Source organism: Salvelinus alpinus, chromosome 6, assembly GCF_045679555.1.
Source record: "Salvelinus alpinus chromosome 6, SLU_Salpinus.1, whole genome shotgun sequence".
NCBI classification, from domain to species: Eukaryota; Metazoa; Chordata; class Actinopteri; order Salmoniformes; family Salmonidae; genus Salvelinus; species Salvelinus alpinus.
In genome coordinates, this window is record NC_092091.1 from 45,809,815 (window position 1) to 45,818,447 (window position 8,633).

Here is an 8,633-nt window from a genome sequence, read left to right on the forward strand (position 1 = left end):
TTCTCTCTTTTCCTTTTTTGTCTCCCTCTATATCTCTCATCCTTTTTACCTATACCTCACTGTGCCATCAAATACTTTGAAAAGTCTGTCCCTCTCTATCCCCCTTCATGTTTTACCTTTGCATTTTACTGGCTGTTGATCATACGGGTCCTTGCTCTTTAGCCCCGATGCAGTGAAAATAGAGTAATCTAAGGACAGAAAGGATTATACATGAATGGAGATTTGATAGGACAATAACACACAGCAATAAAAGTATAGTTAAGGCCTATAAGCTTTTTCAATGCACTAGAGGAGTACTGTGTTAATAAACTGCAGTCACACATAACTCAGTACCTTAGTGAGATACACTGCTGTTACTTAAATGTAATAGTTTTATTAGCCTCCCCATTTGGATTAAGATGGCGTCGTCTGAGTGATGCTAAACCACCCTGAAGAAGGCTGCAAAGCCGAAACATCTGTGTACGCCATCCCTGATGCAGTTCAAATGTATATTTTTTAAATCAAAAAAGTACGTAAGCTTTATGCGACATCGTTTCAAGTTCAGACCATCGCACTGTTTTACTTATTTGAATTTACGGGTTTTACGCACTAACCTAACTTTTGGGGGAGAGCAATGGTGCTCTTCGCTATTAAACCACAGAGAATGAAATGTTTTGCGTTCTGGTCTGTTTGCTTGTCCCTTCCTGATTCTCTACACTGTCCAGGTGATCCTGAAGGGCCTTCTCATTCCTCAGCCTGCGCTGCTCTTCTTTAGACTCTTTGGCCATGTCTTTATCGCTCCTATCCTTCTGACCAGGCCCCCGTCTCCCCTCTCCCACCATCCTCTCATATTTTTCCATAATGAGCTCTGCATCTGTCTTTGGCTCTGTCACTTTGTCATTCCCATCTTTCTTTTGGACAATCTCACTTTTATTACTCACTTTGGCCTGCTGAACCGGGGGGACCTTGGCCACGCCTTGACTGCTCAATGAAAAATCTGAGAGAGAGAGAGAGAGAGGATGGGAAGTAGGGACTGGACTATAAGTGTCTTTTAGGAGGTGAAGCCACGTCTTGAATTTCCACACTGTATGACCTGGACACTTTTTAATGATGGCTAGAAGAAAGGATGAGTGATGTGGTTCTCTCACTGAGATGAAAGGATGAGTCTGGTGTGGTTCTCTCACTACGAGATGAAAGGATGAGTCTGGTGTGGTTCTCTCACTGAGATGAAAGGATGAGTCTGATGTGGTTCTCTCACTATGAGATGAAATGATGAGTGATGTGGTTCTCTTACTATGAGATATGTTAGTATATGATGGTTTGCTAGAGTGTAGACTACCTGTGTTGCTGCTGCCCTGACACACATGTGCAACTCCCGACTGAAGAAGGGGTGGACATGGGTCGGAGATGCAACCGCTCCTCTCGTTGTCTTTATGCCTCTCTCTGCTGCGTGTAGTCCAACCAGACCGAGAATTGATGATGATGTAAATCAAGTGTTATCAAGTGTTAATTAAATGGTATGCTGCTGGGGCAGTACTGTTGATATTTAAACTGTGTCAAATAAACTTCACCTATCAGTTTCAACATTCTCCTCTCTTACCTATGCATTCTGCCTTCATTTATTTGCACACAAGGGGTTTCAAGACTTTAGCCAAACGATTTTTCCCAGCTGCAAATAGAGAGACATCTGAGAGAGAGACAGACAGAGATATAGAGATTAGCATTGGCTATGTACAGACTAAGTGAGCATAGCCTTGCTATTGAGAAAGACCGCCGTAGGCAGACCTGGCTCTCAAGAGAAGACAAGCTATGTGCACACTGCCCACAAAATGAGGTGGAAACTTAGCTGCACTTCCTAACCTCCTGAAAAATGTATGACCATATTAGAGACACATATTACCCTCATATTACACAGACCCACAAAGAATTCAAAAACAAATCAAATTTTGATAAATTCCCATATCTATTTTGGTGAAATACCACAGCGTGCCATCACAGCAGCAATATATGTGGCCTGTTGCCACAAGAAAAGGGCAACCAGTGAAAAACAAACACCATTGTAAATACAACCCAGATTTATGTTTATTTATTTTACCTTTTGTACTTAACACTGTACATAGCCATAATATGATATTTTAAATGTCTATTCCTTTGAAACTTTTGTGAACGTAATGTTTACTGTTCATTTATTATTGTTTATTATCTATTTCACTTGCCTTATGTTTCCCATGCCAATAAATCCATTTTAATTGAATTGAGAGAGAGACGGGGGATAAGGGGGAATAGACTGGGGTTTTTGAAGATTATTAAAACTGGTTGCTCTTATTGATGAGGCAATGAATCAAACTGCTCTTGTTATTACCTTTGCAGGGGGAGGTTGTCTTATTCTGCTGGGCTGGAGGGGACTGTGCAACCCCCTGTTGGCCCACAGAGAAGATGGAGTAATCAGAGAGAGAGAGAGAAACAGAGTGAACGTGTGTGCATGCGTACCTGTTACGCCCCTGAAAAATGGGAGAAATGATCACGAGTGTGATACGGAATTGTTTCTTCAATGAAAAGTTTAGTGCAATCTTTACATAAGTAACACATTTTACAGAATAACAGATCTACAGGAAATAGATAGTTTTGTAGGGTACAAGGCTTATTCAAGTCACAACAGTATGCAAATACTATTTTCAATATAACTGTCAAGCACAAAGCTTTAACTCATTAAAGCAGCCAAAGCCAAACTGAATTTGGACTATACTCGGGAGATTTAAAAAAAGGTTTTCTTTACTAAACAGAAATACCATGAGTAAAACAATAGGCCTTGTAGATTACATGCTTATCAATTAAAAAAAAGAGCAGTCAGAGCGTACAATTATGGCTATCCAAACAGCAGAGGACGAGGTCACATATGACCCAAAAAATATCAATTTAACTTTTCATGATTTTTACTGCAAACTATATACCTCTGAGAGAAAACACACGGAGGCAGAACTCCACTCCTTCCTAGAGGGAATCTCGCTACCTAAACTATCAGAGACCGACCAAGAAGATCTCAACTCCCCCTTCACTCCTGAGGAGGTCCAGGAGGCAATCACCTCCATGCCACCTAACAAGTCCCCAGGCTCAGATGGATTCCCCAGAGAGTTCTACAAAGCTTTTTAGCCCAACGTAGCCCTATTTTCATGCCAATGCTGGAGGATTTTTGCAAAAACGGAGTTCTCCCAGAATCAATGCACACAGCTCGCATTACAGTGTTGCTCAAAAAAGACAAGGACACCCTATCCTGCTCCTCCTTCCGGCCCATAAGCTTGTTGGATTTCGACTACAAAATAATTACCAAATTGCTCGCCAAAAGACTAAACACTCTTCTTCCCAAAATAATAAAAGTGGACCAAACTGGATTTATTAGAGACAGATACTCTTCTGATAACATTCGCCGTCTTTTTGATATTATTGATCAAGTAAACGCACAGAAGACCCCTGTCCTGCTGGCTTCACTGGATGCTGAGAAGGCGTTCGACAGGATGGAGTGGCGCTTTCTGTTCTCAGTCTTAGAAAAGTTCAATATGGGCCCAAACTTTATTAAATGGATCAAATCACTATACTCTCATCCAAATTTTCGCTTTACGCGGATGATGTCTTGCTCTACATATCCAACCCTGAGAAATCCCTTCATCCCATTTTAGACACAATTGCTCAGTATGGCACGTTTCCAGGTTGTAAGATTAATTAACAAATCCACTGTCTGCCCTCTCAATATTACACTCACCAGTTCTATGAAGACACTATGTCCATTCCAATGGAAGACACAGGGGTTTCAATACCGTGGGATATTCATAACACCAGATCTGAATAGGCTTTTCAAGGAGAATTATCTTCCACTCCTGGATCGAATCAGGAACGATCTCCAAACCTGGATCTCCCTCCCAATTAGCTTAGTAGGAAGAATTAACGTCATCCGTATGAACATCCTCCCTAGACTGAACTATTTATTTCAGATGCTACCATGCTATCTCCCAGCTTCCTTTTTCAAAACAATTAACCAAAGCATCACCAAATTTATATGGGGCAATAAAAAACCTAGGATCAAGCTCTCCACTCAATCGAAAGCTGAATCTAAGGGCGGTCTTGCCCTTCCCTCCCTTCAATTGTACTACTGGTCTGCCCAAATCTGCAACATGCTAACATGGATCACAACAGACAAGCGTCAACGTGGATCCAGATAGAAGCCCAATCCTGTGGTTCATTGCCACTAAGCTCAACTATATTCATTAATAACTTTAGTGAAGTGGGCAACATAGCCAAAACCTTTGTGATTTACAGCACCCTACTAGCGTGGAGGGACTGTAAGAAATACCTGGGCATTTCCTCCCAAAAATGTTCTCACTCGCCTATAGTAGGCAACCCAGACTTGCCAAAAGCCCTGAGGGATGCCAACTTTAATCTTTGGCATACTCTAGGAATCAGGACCTTTTCAGACCTATTTCATCAGAAGACCACTACACTGAAATCCTTTCAAGAGCTCTGCAGTGAATTCAATGTGCCAAGATCTCATTATTTTTTAAATATCTTCAAACTAGACATGTCATTTCCTCATTTACTTCCAAGAGGGGGTTTAGAACTCAGTTGAATGAAGTTGAAACCCTTCTTGTCACAGCACAATCCATTAAAGGCAAAATATCTTATATCTATAGACTCCTTTCTGAGAAAGGAGGCTCCTCCTTTGAAAATAATCTGGGAAATGGACCTTGGTCTGACTATCAGTGATGAGTTATGGGCGGAGGTTTGCGACAGGGTATACTGCTCCTCTACTAATGTAAAAATGAAAGAATCTAATTACAAATTTTTGTACAAATTTTATTACACTCCCTTGAGACTCCATAGAATGAAAACAGACATTTCTCCTAACTGTAAAAGATGTACCTCTGAAAGTGGAACCTATATGCATGTATTTTGGAGCTGTAGAGAGATTGCCAGATTTTGGCAATCTATACATGCTGCACAGAAAATACTAGATGTACAGTTTGATATGACCCCGTGTATCTATCTTCTTAATGCCCAGCAGGACTTTGTTCTTGATCCTGACAGAGAAAATTTGCTTATGACCATTACATACTTTGCTAAGAAATGTATTCTTCTATTATGGGCCTCTAGTACCTCTCCTACATTTAAAATGTGGATTGACCAGATTGTTGACTTTCTCCCTCTTGAAAAGCTCACTTTTGACCTCCACAAGAGACAGCCCAAGTTTGATAGACTCTGGTCTCCACTACTCAACTATATTTCAAATTGGACAGAGTGAATGGGGTGATCAGGGAGATGAGCAGATGCGTGTTGTGTAAGGTGCTGTAAAATCTAAAAACTAATTATTGGCGTCATCTCAGCTAAGGCTGGAAATAGCTAATAAAGAACCTTGATAGTGCTGCTGCAAGTTCTATATTTTAAATTTTGTAATAATTATTCTTTGTGTGTGTGTATATATATATAACAATTTTTTATTATTATTATTATTATTATTTTTTTTTTAAAGTCTGTCACATCTGTGAATGTGGAATGTGTTTGGTTGGTTGATTGAAAAACAAACTTTAAATTGAAAAAAAAATATATATAAATAAGATTCTATATTGTCAAGACACCAAGAGAGGAGAATGCTTGCAGATGGCATGTATAGAATGTGTACATGCATGTGCTTGTGAATGTCTGCGTGTGGTCTTGACAAACCTGCGGATATAATGCCGATGCGGAGACTACAGGGTACCAGCTTCTCCTCCGGGCTGTTCTGGTCCACTCAGTTATCCCTGTGTTCGAGAGACCAGGCCGTGAACTATCTCGCTGAACATGCCGTCCCCGCCCACACACTACTCTGCATAGAGGTCAAAGGTCATGTAACACAGAGGTCAGAACAACAAAACTGATCTTTTTGTTTGTTGTTTGAGATGAATATACTTGACCAGGGGTGTTTTTAGTTCAACTGTGATTGGTTGAATATGATTTAGTGACGGTTGAGCTGAAAACCAGACTACAAAGAGGTCTTTAAAACAGACCTTTGATTACTATAGCGACAATGACATTGAGAACATCTCCATCCTCGACTCACCCATCATATTTCTTTAACTCCGCCTCTGTCTTCAGGTGGTCCCTGGCATGATTGGCATGCTCTGTAACTATGACAACAAATGACCAGGAAAGAGTTAGACGTCTCAGCATGCTTCACGTTTGTCTTTCAAGTGCTTCCTGTAGTTGGGATACACTTGAAATGTCAACTTGAACAGGTTTACAATTAATTAATTTATATCGCATGATGTTTCCTAATTTGTTGCATAAATCGATATTTTGGACTTAAGGCGTAATCATTCACTTGCTTGGAGCAATATATCGACTAAGCATTTTCCATAAAGAAGTCTGAGATTGCAGAAGTCCTAAAGTAGACATTTTCTCTTCTCTAATTGTTAGACATTGAAACAAATTGAAGCTAAAGGAATAGTTTGACTTTATGTGCAAACATTTTCACACCCACCTTAGATTTTCTTTTATATATATACATATATATATATATATATATTTTTTTTTTTTTTACAATTGTTCAAATACTGTATCAATATTTTGATATCAACCCAAGCAGCTGTATAGTTAAATGCAATTCGTCAAAATATATGACTTTGACAAATGTCCACAGTCTTTCGCTAGTCTGAGAAGTAAACGGGATGTAAAGGAATCCAGTATTCATCGACCATCATCCTTTCCAATGAGGAACTAGGATGATAGATGGCGGCCGTAAATTATGTCATATTCCTGTGCGGCCTGAGAGAGCTTGTGCCCATTTGCCTAGAGTGAACAATTTGACTTGGCCCATAAAGACTCATCTTTTATTAAAGCATGTTTAATGTCTTTGGCAGGAACTCACCAATCACGTCCGTGGAGATGGAGGCACAGGCGAAGAGAGGCGCGACTTTCTGCTCATAAATGCACTTGCTGCTTGCCCCCATAAGGGTTGATGTACACCAGCAAATGCTTGGGTCTGCTAGCTGCAAAAAGTCAAGTGAAAGCAATAGTACTGAACAATTAGTGCTCTTTGAGGTCGGTTCGGTTAGATTATTGAAAAAATAATCATGGTTTTCACTAATGTATTTAATGCTTTAAAAATGAAATAACTGCCAAAACATTGAACATATTCCATCGTCTCTGTCAGGTCCACATTGGTAGACATCAATAGAAAAATAGGAAATGACTATGAAATCAAATATCAGTTGTGTATATTAATTCCTTATTTTTCATTTCTTAAAGTAATCTCATCTCTACTCAGGTAGTAGCAGTCAGCGAGGCAAAACGAATGTTCTCTGTGCTCCCCATACTGTACTGTCTAGTCATTCTATTTAGGTAGCCTATGTTGCAGAGCTGTCTGACGAAATCATTTAACTAGTTCTTCAAAGTAGATAAGGCATACTTTCAAAATGTCTGTCACTCAGCAATTTTTTTTCTTCATCCAGGATGAAATAGCAGTCAGACGTCTTTTTGTCCTGTATTGTCGTGTCCCGTATATATATATATATATTTACACCTATCTTTTATATATATATTTTTCCCAAAAACTCAACTTCAAAACGCTTTCCTGCAACCCGCCTCACTAATTACAAAAAAAGTATTATTTACCTCAAATCTGAAAATCCACAATAGAAGCTAGCCAGAAGCTAGCCAGATTACTGGCTAACGTTAGTATTTCAGCTAACCACGGTTTGTGGTCATCAGCTATTCCTTTAGCTCTATCGCCACTTTTGTACAACGCGACTCAGACCAGAACATACCGAACCTATTTTTCTCCATATCCCCGGGTTTCAACCGCAAGCTCTGGACATTTACACCTGGATCTCGCAGCTAGCTAGCTGCAAACCGTGTGTCTATTGGCTTACGTCGATCCCGGAGCTAACATCAATTATTCCGGAGCTAGCCAGCTGAAGAGTTCCATCAGCCACTCCAGGGCTACAATCACCTATCGGGACACGTTTTACTGCCAATGCGGAGCCCCACAGGGCCTTCACGACTGACTACCGACGTTATCTGCCCGAGGGAGTTAACCAACTGGCACCTCCGTCGCGACGTTACCTGAACGCTCATCTGGGGCCCGCTAATCATTAGCTGTCTTATCGGCTGCTATCTGAGTAAGTCTATCGGACAATTTTTTTGGGGTCACTATATAACTATATCGATTTTGCCAATTGGATTGATCCCCTCTACCACACAGAACCCCACTAATCTACCGACGGAAACGCACGAGGCGGCAAAAAACAGACCTCCATCCTATGCTAGTGTAGCGTGGTTCATTCTGCGTTGTGTACTTTTAATTGGGACGCTGCCACAACTGACGGTCTGCTAGTTGAAATCTTTTTATTTGCCCTGCACACGGAGACAACACACATTATGTTAACCCTTGGCGCAGTCACAGCTCTTAGGCACCTTGCTAGCCGAAGGTCAGGCAAAAGAGCGCCAAAAGGAAATAACAGGTGCTGCGTGTACACATTCGATGCACAACAGCACACCATACAATAAAAGTAAAATTATACAGAACATAATTCGGACAAAATTAAAGACATACCTGCACACGAAGAGACAACACACATTATGTTAACCCTTGGCGCAGTCACAGCTCTCAGGCACCTGCGCGATCACAT